Consider the following 21227-nt stretch of genomic DNA (forward strand, 5'->3'; position numbering starts at 1 on the left):
ATTCCTCCAAACCATCAACGTGTCTTTTAGACCCCATTCCTACAAAACTGCTCAAAGAAGTCCTGCCATTAATTAATTCATCAATCTTAAATATGATCAACCTATCTCTAATAATCGACTATGTTCCACAGGCCTTCAAGGTGGCTGTAGTTAAACCTTTACTTAAAAAGCCATCTCTAGACCCAGCAGTCTTAGCTAATTATAGGCCAATCTCCAACCTTCCTTTCATATCAAAAATCCTTGAAAGAGTAGTTGTCAAACAGCTAACAGATCATCTGCAGAGGAATGGCTTATTTGAAGAGTTTCAGTCAGGTTTCAGAGCCTGTTAAGAGAAAACTCAGGAGGAAAGAAAGACAGACTCAGACATGTAGATCCACATGGGCAATGTCTCCGCAGAGACACGCGCCGAGACATCGGTTCTCTCTTTATTTATAGACAGCTCTTAGGTAGCACATTTCAGGGCGCCACCCCTTGTGAGTACAAAACAACTCCTTACAAGGTGATAAGCATAAAGCATATACGTTCAAACTGTCACAACAGGAACTGGTCAAGCTTATCTCAGCAAACTCAGCAAGAGTGAGGTTTCCTGTGGCAGTTTCCTCATGCAAGCTTTTGTCAAAACACAATGTATGCAGGAGTTTTAAATGAAGCTAAACAACTAGGGATTTTTAACTACAATAGAGCAAAATACATATAAAAATCCTTTAACATTCCCTCCTGTTTTGGCTCATTTAAACACGTTTCACACTTTATTTCAGAACATGTTCTCTTGCTCCTAGCATTTTCAAATATGTCATCATTATGTGTTACTTATATTGCAATCTAGCTTTACAGGTCGTCTTTGAGATTTTCTTCTTACACATAAACATTTTCGTCTTCAACGTTATCCTCACTATTACTCAGATCGTTTTTGTCATCCATTGGTACAAAAACATAAGCTGTCAATGATGTGGAAATCATTTTAGAAATCATCTTCCTGAGACATGGGAGAACACATGTAGAAAACACACAGAACAGTGTAAGCAGGAGTCCTATGAGTATTAAACCTTCAACGCATCTGTCATGTTGCTAGAATGTATGTTATCAGGTATGTAAGTGCAACAGGTGGTGTTGAAAAGTACACATAGTCCTCCTTTCTCAGCTAGTACAATATCGAGTGCTACTTGGTGTTGCATGACCATTATTCGCAGGGTATCTATCTCCTCGTTCTGCTGGTCATTGATTCGGCATGATGCATTGAGGAATAGTCCAAACCGGTAGTTCAATGTCTCGATCCTCAGCGCATTTTTTCCTGTGCCCACCCACAGAAAGAGTGAGTGCAGCACTTTCTGTCCTGTAGTCCAAAGCTTGAATTCCTGTGGGACGTCAGAGCCCCATATTGGGTCATGTGCTTTTAGAGCTGATAAGCTGGTGGACCTTTTCCTTCTTGCGTATGACTGGTTGTCGGTGGTTATCTTGAATGTGTGATCGGATATGAAGATTGGAGCACACGTACCTGTCCAGTTCTTAGGGAGAGTGAAATAGGCACGCTGACCACATAGCCAGGCCATTCCCTGCACCCAATAGGTGCCATTAGAAGCGTCCATTGTTCTTTACTGGTGCTGTGTCAAATCCGGGCGGAGCCATAGAAGACATGCTGTGACTAGCACAGCAAGAGTAAGTGCTGCAAGGGACAGATTCCTCATGTCGACCTGGCGCACCTGACCCCTCTGATAAGTAGACTAAAGGCAAGAAGAAAAGGGCAGGATATACCCAATCAGCCCTTCCTCCACCTTTCAGATTACCAGAGAGTAGGGGCGTCGGTGTCTCTTAGTCTAAGCTCTCACTCACTTTCTTACAGTGGCTCTGATGAATCCAAGATAGTCTTTCAGCAATCTTGCATGCAGTAGGTGTTGTTAAGAGCACCTGGTATGGCTCTTCCCAATGGGGTGAGCTCCAATTTTTCCTCTGGAGTACCCTTATCAGGATCCAATCACCTGGCTTCAACCTGCAAGATACTGGAGAAGAGTCACACGGCAATTTGTTGTTTAACACAATTTCTGTATTTTCTAGTAGCTTTGCCATCCACTCTGCTAGAGTGGTCTTTCTAGCTGATTTGTTTACTGGTTCACTCAGTATTGGTAGTGGGAAAGGTCTTCCATGAATTATTTCGAATGGCGTCAATTTTTGTAAGCCTTGTGTTAATCTCATCCACATTTTCACTAGACCTATACATTCAGGCCATGGTTTCCCTGTCTCTTCCATGCACTTTCTCAATTTTTGCTTGATAGTGCCATTTGTTCTTTCCACTAGCCCTGCACTTTGTGGGTGGTAGGCACAGTGATTTTTTATACTAAATCCCAATGCTTCGGAGACCTTGCTAATTACATCATTTACAAAATGTGTTCCATTGTCTGATCTTATTAGGGACGGTATGCCATATGTTGGAACAAAATGGTTACATAGGCTTTTTGCTACAGAGATTGCGTCTGTCTTTTTTACAGGATAAATTTCTGGCCATTTTGAGAACACATCTATGATCACTAAGGCGTATTTTGAACCTTGGCTTTCATTTAGCTCAATAAAATCCATGTGATTGGTATGAAATGGATGTGGTGGAGTAGGGAAATGACCTCTCTTTGGTCTTAAGTTCCCTTGAGTGTTATGCTTTTGACAGATCATGCATGTTCTTATAAATGCTTTTGCCGAAGTTTCAAAATTTAATGTATAGAAGTGTTTTTAACTAATTAAATATACTCCCTCCTGTTGACACATGAGTAACTCCATGTGTCACAAGAGCTACCGTTTTTTGTAAAGACTTCGGTAGTATTGGTTTCCCATCACATATCATCAGATCATTCTGTAGAATTGCTCCGCACCTCAACCATTTCTTTTGCTCTAGCAATGGCGCCGATTTTTGTTCATCTTTTAAAACATCCAGTGGAATTTGCATGGAGGTGTCAAACACCAGTGTGTCCACTTTTTGTTTCGCAGCTGCTTTAGCTGCTTCGTCTGCAAAAGTATTTCCTTTAGTTATGTCTGACATGTCTGTTGATGTGCAGCACATTTGCATAAGGCTAGTTGTTTTGGTAAGGTAATTACATCTAGTAAGGTTTACAGAACATTTCCATGTTGTACTGGGCGTCCAGTAGATGTAATCATTCCTCTTTTCGGCCTAATTTTGCAAAGTGATGCACTGCTGAAAAAACATACTGACTGTCCGTGTGTCTCTCTGTCTGCTTTCTTGACACAGCTCCTTTTTTGGGCATATAGTTCCTGTTACACACACGATTTCCTGTCACAGACACACCACAGGCACACATATTTCCTGTTTCTGCAGACTAATCGAACTCTTTGTCGAACTTTCCATATAGCGACAATAAGTGTCCAACATTTGAGAGTTGTCTCACATGTGTCAGGTAAGACAAATTGGCTTAGATTTAAAATTAAAGTCACTGCATGGGGCACTTTGGTGATTAAAGTGCGCCCTAAAACAATGTCAGCTGACTTTTTACTGCCTCTGCTGCGGCCATGCAGGTTTGCACACATGTGGGCAGGCCTGACACAACAGAGTCCAATTTACAGAAGTAAAATGCAAGCAGGCGTTGTTTTTCTCCAAATGCCTGTGTTAAAACTGCTTTCATGTAACCTGCACTTCCATCTACGTGTAGAAAGGTCATTTCCAAGTTACTGAATGCTTCTTCTTTTTTTTTTTTTAGATACAGCACTACATATTTTCTTAAGGCATTTTGGACAATTTCTATTTCGTTTTAAAATAATTCATATATCTCATACATGTTACATATGTCAAACTTCTAAGTTGGGAAAAACTTTGCATTGCTTACAGCTCATAGCTCACAGCTCTAAAACTAGGCATCGGTAAATCATGTGCCTAATCATTTCTTGTCACTGTGATCCACAAGTATGATCACAAATTTGTTCCCAAACCAACAAAATAATCAAACAAAAACAAAAACAAATTGCTAATGGCATGAACGCTTTACACTCATGAGTTGGGACACAAAAGAAAAAGAAAAAAAAACTGCTGTCAGAAACAAAGCAGAAGTGTGAAGAAAAACTGAGCTCACAGGCTGCTCCATGTGTAAGCTTTTAATATCATGCAGCTTCTGCACTTAAAAAACAAAAAAAATTAATACAAAATAAAGAGTGTGTAACTTGCAGGGTTTTAATAGTTTTGCAATTTTCATTAGTTTTTATTTTTATTTCGTTTTGACTTCAGATTTTCAATTTTATATTCGTTTTAATTAGTTTTTACCAATTGTTTGCTAGTTTAGTTTAGTTTTTATTTTTTGGAAAATCCTTAGTTTCAGTTTAGTTTTGATTAGTTTCAGTTATAGTTTTAGTTGTGTTTGCAATAAAGTGTAACAAAATCCCAGTTTCATCATATCAGTCATTCTCTTCTGCTTATCCTTAGGTATGTTGCTATTCCAGCTACCATACCCTACACCCTGGACAGGTCGCCTGTCTGTCGCAGGGCTAACACGCAGAGACAGACAACTCACATTCCCAGCTATGGGTTCTTTAAATAAATAAATAAAGGCAGATGAACAACCATTGATACCAGGCAACTATAAAATGTATATCTTGGCCCCAATGAGACTATTAACTCTTGCAGCACCGGGTGTTAAGGCAATTGACTCACACAGTTATGTAGATATCCCAGTCCTGTTGTCTCGGGATGCATCACGCTGCCTTGCCTGGTGTTAGCTTCTGTTTCTGGGGATGAGGGTTGGGCGTGCTCCCTTACCTTCTCCAGGTAAGCTAGGTTAGTCTTCTTGTGCGAGCTTTTCAAGTGCACTTTAAGGTTTGTGGGATTTCTTTCCTTTTAGAAATGTCCCTCATAATTTGTCTCTTTCCACTACAAGACACTTGCTTTATCCAAAACACAGTCATATTCAAAGTATTACTGGACTTGTAATAAAAGCTTAATTGGGTGCCCATATGTTTAAACCTCTAAATGCAATATCAATATTAATAATTAATGGAATAGTAATCATGATCATAAAAAATAGCAGCAAATAATAGCAGCATAATATCTTTAATAATATAATAATATCAAAGAACTTTTCTTCTCTTCTTCACGTTTAATTTTTTCCTTTTTATTTTTTGTGACACGTATTTCTTCTTTGAGTATAAATTCTAATTTAATCATAGCTTCTTCGGTACATTCTCCCGTCCATTCGGTTTTAGGTAATTTACTTTTATTCCTCCATCTTTTAACACTTATTTTTCCTGGCCCGGGGCATCTTTTTTCCATAAATAGCTCATCTTTTGTTAATTTCCCATTTCTGTATTTAATTACTATTTTATTATTAATAAGTTTATTTATTTAATCACTTGTTATTCTTTTATTTTATATAGTTTTATACACAAAGTACAACAAATACAGTTTTCAATCCCTTGGCATGCTCGACTCGGGAGGGGGTGGTCACATGCCCTTCTACTTCTGCTAAACAGAAGCGATGTGACTTTTATGAGATAAAACTCAACCCCTTTCCTTTGTCGCCAAGTCGTGAACTGAAAACTGTGACACAGAACTAGCCTGGCCCACTAAGACCACAACGTGACTTAGTTCTCCAAAGTAAACACACACACATTTACAATTTTACCTCCTCACTACGTACGACTCTGGATACTGTAGCTCCTGTGAAAACTAAGGCCTCAAATCCAAAGTCCCTGACTCCGTGGTATAATTCGCAAACACGTAGCCTAAAGCAGATAACTCGTAAGCTGGAGAGGAAATGGCGTGTCACAAATTTAGAGGATCATCATTTAGCCTGGAGAAATAGTTTGCTGCTTTATAAGAAAGCCCTCCGCAAAGCCAGAACATCTTACTATTCGTCACTGATTGAAGAAAATAAGAACAACCCCAGGTTTCTCTTCAGCACTGTAGCCAGGCTGACAAAAAGTCAGAGCTCTACTGAGCCAACAATCCCTTTAACGTTAACTAGTAATGACTTCATGAACTTCTTCACAAATAAAATTTTTATCATTAGAGAAAAAATTACCAATAATCATCCCACAGATGTAATATTATCTACAGCTACTTTTAGTACCATCAATGTTAAGTTAGACTCTTTTTCTCCAATTGATCTTTCTGAGTTAACTTCAATAATTAATTCCTCCAAACCATCAACGTGTCTTTTAGACCCCATTCCTACAAAACTGCTCAAAGAAGTCCTGCCATTAATTAATGCTTCAATCTTAAATATGATCAACCTATCTCTAATAATCGGCTATGTACCACAGGCCTTCAAGGTGGCTGTAGTTAAACCTTTACTTAAAAAGCCATCTCTAGACCCAGCTGTCTTAGCTAATTACAGGCCAATCTCCAACCTTCCTTTCATATCAAAAATCCTTGAAAGAGTAGTTGTCAAACAGCTAACTGATCATCTGCAGAGGAATGGCTTATTTGAAGCGTTTCAGTCAGGTTTCAGAGCTCAGCACAGCACAGAAACAGCTTTAGTGAAGGTTACAAATGATCTTCTTATGGCCTCTGACAGTGGACTCATCTCTGTGCTTGTCCTGCTAGACCTCAGTGCTGCATTCGATACTGTTGACCATAATATCCTATTAGAGCGATTAGAACATGCTGTAGGTATTACAGGTACTGCACTGCAGTGGTTTGTATCATATCTATCTAATAGACTCCAATTTGTACATATAAATGGAGAGTCCTCTTCAGACACTAAGGTCAATTATGGTGTTCCACAGGGTTCAGTGCTAGGACCCATTCTATTTACATTATACATGCTTCCCTTAGGCAGCATCATTAGAAGACATAGCATAAATTTTCACTGCTATGCAGATGACACGCAGCTCTATCTATCCATGAAGCCAGGTATCACAGACCAATTAGTTAAACTGCAGGAATGTCTTAAAGACATAAAGACCTGGATGGCCGCTAACTTTCTGCTTCTTAATTCAGATAAAACTGAGGTTATTGTACTCGGCCCTGAAAATCTTAGAAATATGGTATCTAAGCAGATTCTTACTCTGGATGGCATTACCTTGGCCTCCAGTAACACTGTGAGAAACCTTGGAGTCATTTTTGACCAGGACATGTCCTTCAACGCACATATTAAACAAATATGTAAGACTGCTTTCTTCCATTTGCGCAACATCTCTAAAATTAGAAATATCCTGTCTCAGAATGATGCTGAAAAACTAGTTCATGCATTTATTACTTCCAGGCTGGACTACTGTAATTCTTTATTATCAGGATGTCCTAAAAACTCGCTGAAAAGCCTTCAGCTAATCCAAAATGCTGCAGCAAGGGTCCTGACAGGGACTAGAAAGAGAGAGCATATTTCTCCTGTTTTGGCTTCCCTTCATTGGCTTCTTGTTAAATCCAGAATTGAATTCAAAATCCTGCTCCTCACATACAAGGTCTTAAATAATCAGGCCCCATCTTATCTTAATGACCTTGTAGTACCATATCACCCCATTAGAGCACTTCGCTCTTGCACTGCAGGCCTACTTGTTGTTCCTAGAATATTTAAAAGTAGAATGGGAGGCAGAGCCTTCAGTTTTCAGGCCCCTCTTCTGTGGAGCCAACTTCCAGTTTGGATTCGGGAGACAGACACTATCTCTACTTTCAAGATTAGGCTTAAAACTTTCCTTTTTGCTAAAGCATATAGTTAGGGCTGGACCAGGTGACCCTTAATCCTCCCTTAGTTATGCTGCAATAGACGTAGGCTGCCGGGGATTCCCATGATGCATTGAGTTTTTCTCTTCCAGTCACCTTTCTCACTCACTATGTGCTAATAGACCTCTCTGCATCGAATCATATCTGTTATTAATCTCTGTCTCTCTTCCACAGCATGTCTTTATCCTGTTTTTCTTCTTTCACCCCAACCGCTCGCAGCAGATGGCCGCCCCTCCCTGAGCCTGGTTCTGCCGGAGGTTTCTTCCTGTTAAAAGGGAGTTTTTCCTTCCCACTGTCGCCTAAGTGCTTGCTCATAGGGGGTCATATGATTGTTGGGTTTTTCTCTGTATTTATTATTGTGCGATCTACTGTACAATATAAAGCGCCTTGAGGCGACTTTTGTTGTGATTTGGCGCTATATAAATAAAATTGAATTGAATTGAATTGAACACACACACACACACACACACACACACACACACACACACACAGTTTTGAACGCGCAGCTGCTATTTAACTTCCAGGAATATTCCAGGCTATTCCTCAGCCTAAGTACTTATTATCCGTGGAGAGTCAAACCACCAGAATTTTCCAGAGATACTTTCGGCTATCTCAACAACCAATCCAATTCATTCAGTCTCGGGTGAATGTGCCTAGACTCTTTTTATTATTTCAGGCCTATTTTATTCTGTCTTATCGCAAGACATTTCACAATGGAGTCGTTTCTTACCCATCCTGGGTTCTCTGGCTAGTGTTGAGGCCGCTCACTGGATCCCACCGCCGTGGCCCGGGGCTAAAGACACCAACCTAGACCCGAATTCACGTCCTAGGTTTTTTATCCTCCTCTCGGAGGGCTGTCGACAGTCTTACGGTGCCGGGTTCCCACGATGTCAGGATGCAGTTCTGGACCTCTGGTTAGGGAGTCACGAACAAATTATTCGATATATTTCCCTCCTGTGCTCGAAGGACCAAAAATGTTAAGAGAAAACTCAGGAGGCAAGAAAGACAGACTCAGACATATAGATCCACATGGGCAATGTCTCCGCAGAGACACGCGCCGAGACATCGGTTCTCTCTTTATTTATAGACAGCTCTTAGGTAGCACATTTCAGGGCGCCACCCCTTGTGAGTACAAAACAACTCCTTACAAGGTGATAAGCATAAAGCATATACGTTCAAACTGTCACAACAGGAACTGGTCAAGCTTATCTCAGCAAACTCAGCAAGAGTGAGGTTTCCTGTGGCAGTTTCCTCATGCAAGCTTTTGTCAAAACACAATGTATGCAGGAGTTTTAAATGAAGCTAAACAACTAGGGATTTTTAACTACAATAGAGCAAAATACATATAAAAATCCTTTAACAGAGCCCATCACAGCACAGAAACAGCTTTAGTGAAGGTTACAAATGATCGTCTTATGGCCTCTGACAGTGGACTCATCTCTGTGCTTGTCCTGCTAGACCTTAGTGCTGCGTTTGATACTGTTGACCATATTATCCTATTAGAGCGATTAGAACATGCTGTAGGTATTACAGGTACTGCACTGCAGTGGTTTGTATCATATCTATCTAATAGACTCCAATTTGTACATGTAAATGGAGAGTCCTCTTCACACACTTAGGTCAATTATGGTGTTCCACAGGGTTCAGTGCTAGGACCAATTCTATTTACATTATACATGCTTCCCCTAGGCAGCATCATTAGAAGACATAGCATAAATTTTCACTGCTATGCAGATGACACGCAGCTCTATCTACCAGCTGCTGGGACTAAGACAGCATAGCCATGCCGGTGTTCAGCATGAGATCCCTTTGGCGATCAAGAGGATCTACCGCGGCTGCAGAGCCGGGAAAACACGAAGACTGAGGAGGAAAAGCTGCTCTCCCCTCAGTAGTGACTGGCAATGTCAGATCGCTGGTTAATAAGATGGAGGAGATCGCGACGCTAACAAGGACAGAGAAAGTTTTCCGAGAATGCAGTGTTATGTGTTTCACGGAGACATGGCTGCACAAAAACATCCCGGACCAGGTGGTGGATATAAACGGATTTACGTGTGTGAGAGCGGACAGGGACCCAGGCAGCAGCGAGAAGAAGAGGGGAGGAGGACTCACTCTTTATGTCAACAATCGCTGGTGTTCCCCCAGTCACGTTAAGGTGAGGATGGCTGTGTGTAACAAACACATCGAACTGTTAGCAGTCGGTCTTCGACCATATTATTTACCGCGGAAGTTTTCTCTCGCCATTATCGTCATTGTTTACATCGCCCCTGATGCCAACGCGGCGCAGACAAAAGAGAGGTGTTGGGATGGATGGGGACGTCGAAAGTGCTAACAACCTAAATCTGGACTTCAATAGGTTTGACTGCCCTGCGTCTCCTGTCTCCACACCCAGCTCTTCCCATCTTCTCCTTTCGCCTCCCCCTCACCTGCCCCCTCAGACTGTCTCACCCTGTCCCTCTCAGCAGATGACATCAAAAGAGAATTGGGCAGACTCCACTCCAGCAAAGCTGCTGGCCCTGATGGTGTCAGTCCCAGGTGCCCTCGGGTGCTGTGCTTCCCAGCTGTCTGGAGTTCTACAACGGATCTTCAACATGAGCCTGGAAATGCAGAGAGTCCCATCAATCTAGAAGACATCCTGCCTGGTTCCTGTCCCTTAAAAGATCAACCCGTCGACCCTCGGTGACTACAGGCCAGTGGCTCTGACCTCACATATCATGAAGACGCTAGAGAGGCTCATCCTGAAACATCTGCGTCTGCTCGTGGAGCCCTGGCTGGACCCCCTGCAGTTTGCTTATCAACCTCGTATCGGCGTGGAGGATGCCATCATCTACCTGCTGGACCAGGCTTATTCTCATCTGGACATTGTTGGGAGCACTGTGAGGGTCATGTTCTTTGACTTCTCTAGTGCTCTTAACACGATCAGACCATCACTGCTGGGGAATAAGCTCACGGAAATGCAGGTGGACGCCCCACTGGTAGGTTGGATTACGGACTATTTAACAAGTCGACCACAGCATGTCTGACTGAAGAGCTGCCGCTCAGATAACATCCTGAGCAGCACAGGGGTGCCGCAGAGGACGGTACTATCAGCCTTCCTCTTCACCCTCTGCACATCTGACTTCAGGTACAAGTCTCAGTCATGTCATCTGCAGAAATTCTCGGATGACTCTGCCATTGTGGGCTGTATCAGGGATGGTAGGAAGAGGAGTACAGGAGTGTGGTGGACAGCTTTGTCGAGTGGTGTGAGCTAAACCACCTACAACTTAACATCACAAAGACAAAGGAACTGGTTATGGACTTTAGGAAGCAGGCTCCTCCTCCTACCCCTGTCACCATCAGAGGGGCTGATGTGGAGATCGTTGAGGACTACCGGTACCTGGGGGTACACTTGGACTGTAAACTGGACTGGACCAAGAACGCCAATGCTATCTTCAAAAAAAGGGCAGAGTCGGCTTTTTCTACTGAGGCAGCTCAGGTCCTTCAATGTTGGTAGGAAAATGCTGACCATGTTCTATCACTCGGTGTTGGAGAGCTTCGTGTTCTTTGCAGCTGTGTGCTGGGGAAGTGGGGTGAAGACAGCTGATGCCAACAGGCTGAACAAACTGATTAGAAAGGCTGGTTCTGTCCTGGGTTTCAGACTTGAGAACCTGGAGGAGGTGGCTGAAAGGAGAATGCTAAAAAAGCTTCTTTCTATCATGGACAACCCCTCCCACCCCATGCACGCCCACATGATGGACCATCGGAGCAAACGCAGCAAAAGACTCATTGCCCCGAAATGGAGAACTGACCGCCACAGGAAATCCTTTGTACCGGTGGCTATAAGACTGTTTAACTCTTCCTCACTCTGTAGGTAAAACCGGAAGTGACGTCATTTTCGTGGAAAAGTAGTTTTTTTTACTACCAGGGCCTCAGAGCCTATACTGATGTTTTTAAAAGTTATCTTTGACTTTATGACTTTCTGTGTCGTTTCTGGGATGCTTAGAACTCAAATTGCACTGCTGGAAATAGTTAATTTTGATGCACATGCTGCTTTTTTGCAAATTTGCACTATAATATTTATTTTCGTTTTTCCTGCAGTATATAAAAATTGGTGTATTTCAAAAATAAAACTATGAAGACACTCAAAATAAATTTCCTGTGGTGGGAAAGTATTTTGTGCAACTTTTTTGTATTTACAGTTTTGAGGGATAAGCCTCTTAAATTTCTCTAACTAGAAATATATGTTCAAAAAACAAAAACGATTTTTAATTTTTTTGTAGTTTATTGCACTTTTTTGCAATTTATGTAATTACAACCCGTTCTCACTCCCGAGGCGTAAATTACTGATGATTTGTCACGTCCCTTAACTTCTCATGCTGACGCTGAAGGTACCCTTCCACGTTTTTATGCGACGCTGTGGGTTGTCAATTCATTCCAATATGAACCCGCTCTCGGCGATCAGAGACGCTTCGAGCAGAGGCTCCAGCCATCTATTTACTCCAATAATAACCCCGTCACGGCGAAACGTGACGCCTTGAAGTACAATCTAACTGGAAAACCGGGGACCCTCTCCACGAACGGGTTTTTCTCCCTAATTTAATGCTTTCTTTTAATGACATCCTTAACATTTCTCAACAAAAACACATGAAAGTAACACTGATAATTCAACAATAAAATCGCTTCATTTTCCAAAGTGATTCACGATCTGAAAGTGCGCAGATTTAACGTACATAATCCTTGGTTGGGTTTATTATTTTTATTTCACGTAAAACACATTTATAGTTTTATTCACCACTCCTGTTAGTTTTGGATGCGCTCGGCTCCAACCAATCAGACCAATTTACGCTAACGGCGCACTAATCCCGTAGCTGCACACTACCCATAAGCCTCAAACACCGTTGCTATGGAAATGAAAATAATCAACAGCTTGGTGCTACCCGTTATTCCTTTATTTACTCTAAAATAATAACCAGCGATAATACGAAAATAAACTGGCCCAGTGTTTAATTATGTAATTACAAATTGCAAATTTTATTTTATTTTATTTCATTTTTTGCAATATTTATCTACAGTGTATGGAACGCCAGGACTGCCATAATGAATTACTTAAATACACCATTAAATAATTAATTAAATGTGGCAATAATTAATTAAAATGGGAATTAATTAATTAAATAAATAGTTATGACACATTTAATTAATTAATTATTGACACATTTAATTAATTATTTATGTATTTCACATTTTAATTAATTATTGACACATTTAATTAATTATTTCATGATATATTTATTTATTTCATTTTGGCAGTCCTGGCGCCTGGCTCTCATCATGAATTAATTTTATCTGTCAGACTCACCCATCAAACTCACGGGGCGGGGTTAACGCTGCCCATGCAGCTTCTCTAACATTTGATTGGTTGCCGTGCAATGTAAGTCAAAACAGGTCGATCGTAGATAATCGATTGCTTCTGTAGACTTGAGGCAGCCAGGTATCCCAGAATGCGTTTCAAATCACAGGCAGCAACGGTGGTGGTGTAGTTTTAAAATACCCCGTTTTTCTGTCACCAACTACACTTTTAACAGTGTTTTAGCCGCGAATGTCGCGCTGTAATCTTCACATGTCTGGTCAGGTTGTCAACATAGAACATGTTTGCAAAAGTGCTCAGATGTTTTCAGAGATTTCAGTAGCTCTGCTAACAGTCAGCATGCAGAGTGCACCGAGGGGGTTACGTCAACCGGTTTGTTTACATATTCCACTCTCCGTGTTCCACATGTTGCATTCGCAGATTCGCATTTTCACCGAACGATCGTCTCTTTCCGCCTGGTCTTGTGTCTCTGTGCTTCTGTAACATAAAGAACGAGCTGACATGTTTCTCAGGACACCAGCGATCAGCTCAGCAGGCCCTCAGTTTACCTGCATGCGTCCTCCTCACCTGTCAGCTGTTTAACACCTGCTGCTAATTCAAGAAACACGCCCACGTTACCTGGTGATAGTCACAGTTTAACTGGGCAGCCGGTGCTTGATATAACGCAATGTCAGCGCATTTTTCTGCACAACATAAGTAAATATAGTATTTTTCCCGAGCGCAGAGCTGCTGGAGCTTGTTTCCTTACAGAGGACTTTATAGGCGAAGCCACTTTATCGGCAGCTGATGTCCAATTACCTGCACACAGCTTTGAAACCTCACCTGAGTTTTAGCTCTCAGTGGTTAAACGCTGGACTTAATTCACTCAGGTTTTGTCTGTCGGGTCACGTTTACTTCGCTGTTTTATTTACAACTGAGCAAATCGGTTTGGCTCAAATTAAAGTTATGTTTCATAACTGCAGAGTTTTACAGACGTTTAATGTTCACTGGCACATGTGTTAGACTGAACTATTCGCTTTTCTTTATCTGGTGTGTTTCGGATTTAACAGTGAATTTTGAGATTAAACTGACTTTTAAAATGTTTTTATACAAAGAGGAAAGAGAAGGCGCATTTCCACCGAGAGGAGCAGAGTTTGCAACAGCATGTTCAAGATGAAGACTGGAACCTGGACAGAAATATTATATCATCTGTTTTTAATAGTTATTTAACTGTATTCTAAGCACCAGCTATGTTAGAATTTTTAGAGTTTACTTAACTAAAAACAAATGAGCTTAACATATAATTTGTGTGATTTCTCTCTCTCTCTCTCTCTTTTTTTTTTTTTTTTTTTTTGCTTTTTTGGTCATGTTATGTTTAACTGTAAAAGGTTTGTTACAAACTATGAAACACATCGTGCAGACTTCTGGATGTTAGAAGAAAACTAATACTGCTCATGAATGAGACTAAAGGCAGGAAGGTGTCCTTTAAAACTAAACATGTTAATAGGACCTCCCTATTTATATCGTAGTTTATGATATAGCACGTGTATTTCAGTAATAGCCTACTGATTTCAGCAGCTCACATGGGCGTTATCTGTGATACTCCTTAACTATAATTTATCCAAGTTAACGTCAGTTAACCATTCAGACAGTTCTTTTGCAATGAAAAACATAAACACCCATGCTGCGTAATGTTTACATTATAGCTGCTTATGCAGTAACCATGGTAACCACGGACTCTGAGCGGCTGGATCGACGGAGGTCAGACAACAATTTTACATGTATGATCTTAAAACAGGACACAGCCAATATCCGTGCTGGCCTCATATCAAATGTGACCGCAGACTGAGTCTATGTTTGATGTTTGCTTTATATCTAATCTTCCTCTCAAACATTTAAACAGCAGCGAGTCTGCAGCTGAGGGAATACAAACTCAAATTGTCGGAACAGGTTCGATCATGGATTCATTTGGTAATTTATTAAATGTATAACTGTTAGTCTAATCTGCTGCTGAGTCTCTTACACTGATGAAAATGCAGATAACACAGATCACGAACACCTGTTCAACCAATCACTTTCATTCCACTTTGATCTGCGACAAACTGACGGTTCATCTCTGTTACAGTGTTGCGTTAGACTGCTATAATTTTGTGTTCTTTATGCTGTAGATTTTCACGTCTCTGGAATAGTTGGCAGTATTAAGGATGCTTTTCTGTAAAATCATATTGATATGACCCGTGACATATTCGTAGATGACAGTTAGATAGTCAGCTGGGAAACTCTGTGTTAACTTAGAGATCTGAAGATATCGTGGAGAGATGCTGATCTTGCTCCGTGGTGTACAGGTCACCCTCATGATTAATATTCACAATAAAAATATTAGCCGAACATCATGAAGTCTGTATGTGCTTCATAGTGTAGAACAACCTTTGTACAGTTAAAGCCAGCAGTTACTACATGACGGAAACACCAACGTTTTCTCTTTTATGCGTTTATACGCAGGTCACGCTGATTACTGAACAGAAATCCAAAGATCAGCTGTTAATCGAATTTATTTGCTCTCTCTCCTCCTTAAACATGTTTTTAATGTTAGTTATAATTCAGAATTGGCGACTGAAACACGTAGGACACATACGAACATCAGGAAATAACACCCCGATAAATATAACCTCAGTAAAATAAGTCAGTGTCAGCGGGGGTTATTACAGCTGTGTACCGGGGCCTGCGCTTTGTCGGCGGTAACAACAGCTCGATTGCTTGCGAGTCGAGCGGGTCTATCCCACGCTTTGCCGTGAGACTGGGCAGACATCTCCGAAATCATCGAAGCACTTTTGCAAAGAGGCTGTATCTTGACAAACCGATCAGAGATATGAAGATTAAACCACTACATTCTCGGCTAAAAAAAATATTAAAACGGTATTTGGTGACACACAAACAGGGTTTTTCAAAGTTCAGTTCTGCCGGTTGTTGTGGGCTAAAAACAATGGCCACCAGGCCAAAGCAATGGTTTTGAGTCGATCAGCGTTAACCCCGCCCCGTGAGTTTGATGGGTGAGGCTGACAGATAAAATTAATTCATGATGAGAGCCAGGCGCCAGGACTGCCAAAATGAAATAAATAAATATATCATGAAATAATTAATTAAATGTGTCAATAATTAATTAAAATGTGAAATACATAAATAATTAATTAAATGTGTCAATAATTAATTAATTAAATGTGTCAATAATTAATTAAAATGTGAAATACATAAATAATTAATTAAATGTGTCAATAATTAATTAATTACATGTGTCATAACTATGTATTTAATTAATTAATTCCCATTTTAATTAATTATTGCCACATTTAATTAATTATTTAATGGTGTATTTAAGTAATTCATTATGGCAGTCCTGGCGTTCCATAACAGCGTGCCTTCAGCGACACGTAAACAGATCTTAAGCAAGGCGATTGGATGGTTTTTACTGCAATGCATCTTGGGAGTCGTAGTAAATGGATCTTTCAACTCACGGTCCAGCGAATTTTTCAACTCGACACGAGGCAGATCTTAGCTAGGTAAGTTGTGATAAACTGTGGGTAATTTGCATGTTCACTGAAATATTAATCAGCTGATATTAAACTTGAAATGTTTTCACAGAGCAGTCTGTGTACCAAGAGAACTACTTCTGCAAAGGTTTATTTAATTTTTTCTGTGACGTATTCTCATGTGTAAGACACTTGCTTGGCCACCCAGCTAATGTTAGTACTGCTCTATTTTAGCAATGTATCCTTTCTCTAATTAATTCATTTTTTTAACCCTATTCTCGTAATTAACTCAATATTAACGACTTTAATCTCGTAACTGATTTTTTTTCTAAATATGGTGTAATACTGCCTCGTAATACAAGTTATTTCTTTGGTCACAAATTATTTTTGTAACCATTTCACCAAAACAGACCTGAAATAATCCCTACATGTTCCATTTTCATTTGCAGAAATTATAAAGCAAAAACCAAACCATGCCCTTCCTGTCAGGCTCCAAACACCTGCAACAGGAAGACATGCAGTGGATGCCTGGGCAGCCTGAACGTAAAGGTGGGATTGAAAAACAAACAAACAAGAACAGCAACTGGGCTGCCTCTGTTAAAAAAAAACAGAAATGCGAGCAGGGTGGTCAATTCAGCCCAGTTATCAGTAAGGTCAGATCTAATAAGTGGTTCTTTATTAATCACAGTTGTCAGTGTTTTCTTGTATATCATGAAGTAAGAAACTAACAAGACATGTGTATACACATAACATATTTATTTATAAAAGAGCATAAGTAAAAAAGTTATTCACATCAGAATAACATCATCACACTAAAGACATCAAACTAGAAAAAACTATTTTCATTTAAGCTACTTCTGATTTCTAATTTAATCGGCTATTAACAGAGAGACAAAACATTTCAAGATGGATTTTATCATTAATTTACAGGTTTGGTTACCATAATTACTTTTTAACTATTTACAACAAGAAAACACCAAAGATGTGAAACTTAAAGGTTTGTTATACATCAATTTGCTTACATAAAAGACTGGCTGCATATGTTTTTCTTTGTTGTTCTTGCAGGTTTCAAAACTACATGCCCTGGGCTTCCAGCCAATTCTGTTTCTTGGACAGTTTGACCGAAAGGGCTGTATAGTAGGGGACGTGATCACATAGAGCCAGCGGATGGTGCTGCACGTGACATCCTCATGAAGATGAGGAAACTTTATGAACACCTTCTGAGAAGTAAGATATGCTTTGTCCATTATCTGTGTCCTTATCAGGTAGCCTATCCTAGCTGTCTTTGGGTGATACTCATTGTACACCTTACATAAGTAGGCAGTTCACCACGAGATATAGAGACAAACAAGATGGTGAAGATGAGGATAGTTAACAGTCACCAGCTATTCTATTCTATTCTATTCTACTCTACTCTATTTTGTTCTATTCTATTCTATTTTTCAGCCAAGGTTCAGACCAGTAACCGTCTTGCTGTGAGGTGACAGCTGCCCTACATGTCCTGTTGCTAACATGAAAATAGTGTTATATATGCCTTATTACCTCCCCATGTGGCGTTCACGTCACCAAAGCTAGCCATACTGAACCTCTGGTGTTACCCACCTGAACAATTTTGTATGTGTGTGTGTGTGTGTATAGTATGGTCTTTCACACTCATATATATAAAAATGTAATTTGAAAAATCTTCTCGAAAACCAGACCTGATAATTCTCTTCGAGACTTTCTAGTATAACAAAAGTCATCAGCTATCTGGATTTATAGTCACACTCATTAATTTATTAATGTACAATGTAGAAAAGCACTACAGATGTCACACTACCCCCAAGGGCACTTGTACTGAATGATTTGGGTCAGTGAGAGTGTGTGAGATGACTTATTTGATGCCAATATTTACAAGTTGTAACTTTAGTAAAAACCTAACTGAAAACATGCAAAACACTACTTATTATGTGTTTATGTGTACTGTACATTTTTTCAACCCATTTTAATGAATATTTAATATTTAAAATTTTGCAGAATTACAAGCTTCACCTCCTGCTGAAAGTTCTACACCAGCAGCTGGACCATCCTCTGCTGACAGTGTCGATGCTGGACCAGTCCCCAGACCCAGAGGCTCTAAACGAGGAATTTATTCTTCATTTAGAGCCTGAACCAACATCTTCCCTCTGTCAGCCTCCTGTATCCTCCTCTTCATCTCTGCTTCCTCCTGCATCCTCCTCTTCATCTCCGCTTCCTGCATTTCCCTCAATTTCTACGGCGTACACCTCGGATGTCCCAAACAAAAAAAGGACAAGGAAAGATTAGATGTTACGGTATTGTAAATGTACGAAATACATGACAGGTTTGTTAAGTTTGTTAAGATTTCTTTTTCTTAATTTTTGCATTTTCTCCAGTCTTACAGACCTCATGTAAATATTTCATTTGTTATTTTTCAGAATGCCAAAAACACTGTACACAGAAGATTTTCAAATATGAAGAGATAGTAGACAGGAGAGTTGTAAATGTAAGTAATTTAGCCTGCTGTTGTGCAGATTTGTTTGCATCTTTGGACTTCCTGGACTTGAACTGTGCCTGACTGACTATCCATGAGCTTTTGTATTTGATGAATCTACGCTAATTCAGCCATTGAGTCTGGATTTCGCTCCAAGTAGGGCATTAAATAGGAACATACCACCTGATACAACCTGGTCATGCTGCCTTCCTGATGTTTACGTTCTTTAAAGTCCTCCTGACATCATGCTCAGAAGGAGTGATTGATGTGAAGGTGCTCCTTCCCATTCAGTAACATCTGCTTCAGTTAGTTTTGCTTGTGAGCCACAATGTAAGCAGTGTTGCTTTGCTGACATGCACTCGATGCTGGCAGTACAAGCATTGTAGTGGTTCTTATGTTTTTGTAAACTAATTGTATAATATATTGAGCCATTCAATAGTACACAAATGTTTATAAGCTCCTTTTTGTATGCAACTTGCATGTCTTTCTTAATTAACTGTTTGTTTATACAATGTTTTTCAGGAAAAAGAAGTTAAAGTCAAGTGGAAGCCCTGCTCGATATGGTATGTAGTAACAACTTTGTTGGACCGGAACAGACATTTATATTGTTGATAAATAGTTATCACCTCAGTTTGAATTCATGTATTTGGACTAAAGTAAATTGGGAGCTTTTAGCTGAGGAGCTTGATAGCAGTCCACCTCCAAAGTTCATTATGAGATTTGGAGGTGGACATGGTCAACACTTTTAAGAGTAGGCATAAGACTTTACTTCTTTATAGAGCTTATAGTTAGGGCTGGTTCAGGTCAGCCTTTAGTTATGCTGTCATAGGACCAGACTGCTGTGGGTTAGTGTCCCCCCCCCCTCTCTCTCTTTCTTTCTCTCTCTCTCTCTCTCTTTCTCTCTCTCTCTGTGTGTCTGTCTCTTTCAGGGTTATGCAGGCTCAGTATTGGTTGAAGATGCAGTCACATCTCCTTTTACTAAAAACTCTCCCCCTCTCCCTCACCATCTGTAAGCATACATAATAGTATAATAATAATAGTAATGCAGTTCATGCATGTTACTAACTAAACTTCTTCCCTGGAGTTTCTGTGCTCTCTCATCCAGCAGGTTCCGATGGCTCGTGGCTGCTGCTGTGGTCCTGCTTGACATCTACTCCATATATTATTACTCTCTGACTTGATTTGATTAATTTATATTACAATGAAGGTGTATAAAGCATGACATGAATATAGAAAATATTTCATCCTAAAAAATTGTCATATGTCACAACCTAAATTATCCTATTTTGTGTGTGGTTGTCGTTGTTGTTTATGTTTTTCTCCTGACAGTGGCAAAGTGTGGGATGACACATGAGAATCTGCGCAGTTTTACACACAGTAAACCAGATCCCTGTGTGCGATCGCACAGTTCAGTTTGTAGTTCAGCATAAAAGTTCAAAATAAAATATTTACTATACATTTCAGCCAGTGTCAGTCTCTGTTTCACTCTCTAATTTGTTTCAAGTAAAGTAAGTAACATCTTGTATGAGGTGATTAGGGTCAGCAGTACTGTGTATGGGAGCCTAAAGCAAAGTTAACTGCACCAGTAGCAGCTTCAGAACATATTGTATATATATGTTTCTACCTTTTGCAATATGTCATGTTTAGATGCAGTGACAATTGCACATTTGGAATTGTGGTCATATGTGGTTTTTATACACAGGGTATTAGAAAATAATTGAAATTTTTTCTTGTTTGTTTACACATTATTATTGTTAATATTATTATTAGATACCAAAGACACAATTTGATTAAGGGTTTTCCTGTCATTATTTCAATAAAAATGCAATTACACACGTAAACAATAGGATCAAAATAAACTTAAAAAGTCTATTAGCAAATGCTGATTTTCAAAACATTCTAGAGGAAAATAGAGATAAAATAATCTGAATAATAACAGTGATCTTGGATGATGATGGAGACTTCAATGGATTATTCTGTTTCAATCAATATTTTCATATCTATGACAATAATTTGATAAGATCAAAGAAGGCAATGATTCCAAAATGGGAGTTATGTCATTATATGTATCCAGGAATATGTGCCTGAGGATAGTTGTCATGAAATCAATATTAAATCAAAGTATTACTTAATTACCACAGCTGACACGAGTTCTCCATAGCTGCCTGCTGTCTCAGGATCTGTCTCCAAAAAGGACCAGGGAGAACTAACATGTTATGTTCTAAACTGATGCAGAAA

General features: G+C 39.8%; 2 long non-coding RNA genes across 6 annotated transcripts; one reads left to right on the top strand and one right to left on the bottom strand.

Annotated features, from left to right (window-relative positions):
- Positions 1-366: 366 nt before the first annotated feature.
- On the bottom strand, positions 367-9004 carry LOC112845326 (uncharacterized). The gene is made up of 2 exons (XR_003218143.1): positions 8379-9004; positions 367-1997 (listed from the first exon to the last, which is right to left on the bottom strand). It is a non-coding gene; the product is annotated as an uncharacterized LOC112845326 (long non-coding RNA).
- Positions 9005-16407: 7403 nt separating this feature from the next.
- LOC102079391 (uncharacterized) lies at positions 16408-20452 on the top strand. Of its 5 annotated transcripts, XR_003218139.1 has the most exons (8): positions 16409-16528; positions 16611-16646; positions 16948-17151; positions 17564-17725; positions 18515-18821; positions 18934-19001; positions 19512-19998; positions 20319-20452. It is a non-coding gene; the product is annotated as an uncharacterized LOC102079391 (long non-coding RNA). The 5 variants fall into 5 exon arrangements; XR_002060367.2 differs by having other exon boundaries at positions 16408-16646; XR_003218138.1 differs by lacking the exon at positions 16611-16646 and having other exon boundaries at positions 16410-16528.
- Positions 20453-21227: the final 775 nt, after the last annotated feature.

The sequence above is a fragment of the Oreochromis niloticus genome, unplaced genomic scaffold (genome assembly GCF_001858045.2).
Source record: "Oreochromis niloticus isolate F11D_XX unplaced genomic scaffold, O_niloticus_UMD_NMBU tig00006690_pilon, whole genome shotgun sequence".
Taxonomy (NCBI): Eukaryota; Metazoa; Chordata; class Actinopteri; order Cichliformes; family Cichlidae; genus Oreochromis; species Oreochromis niloticus.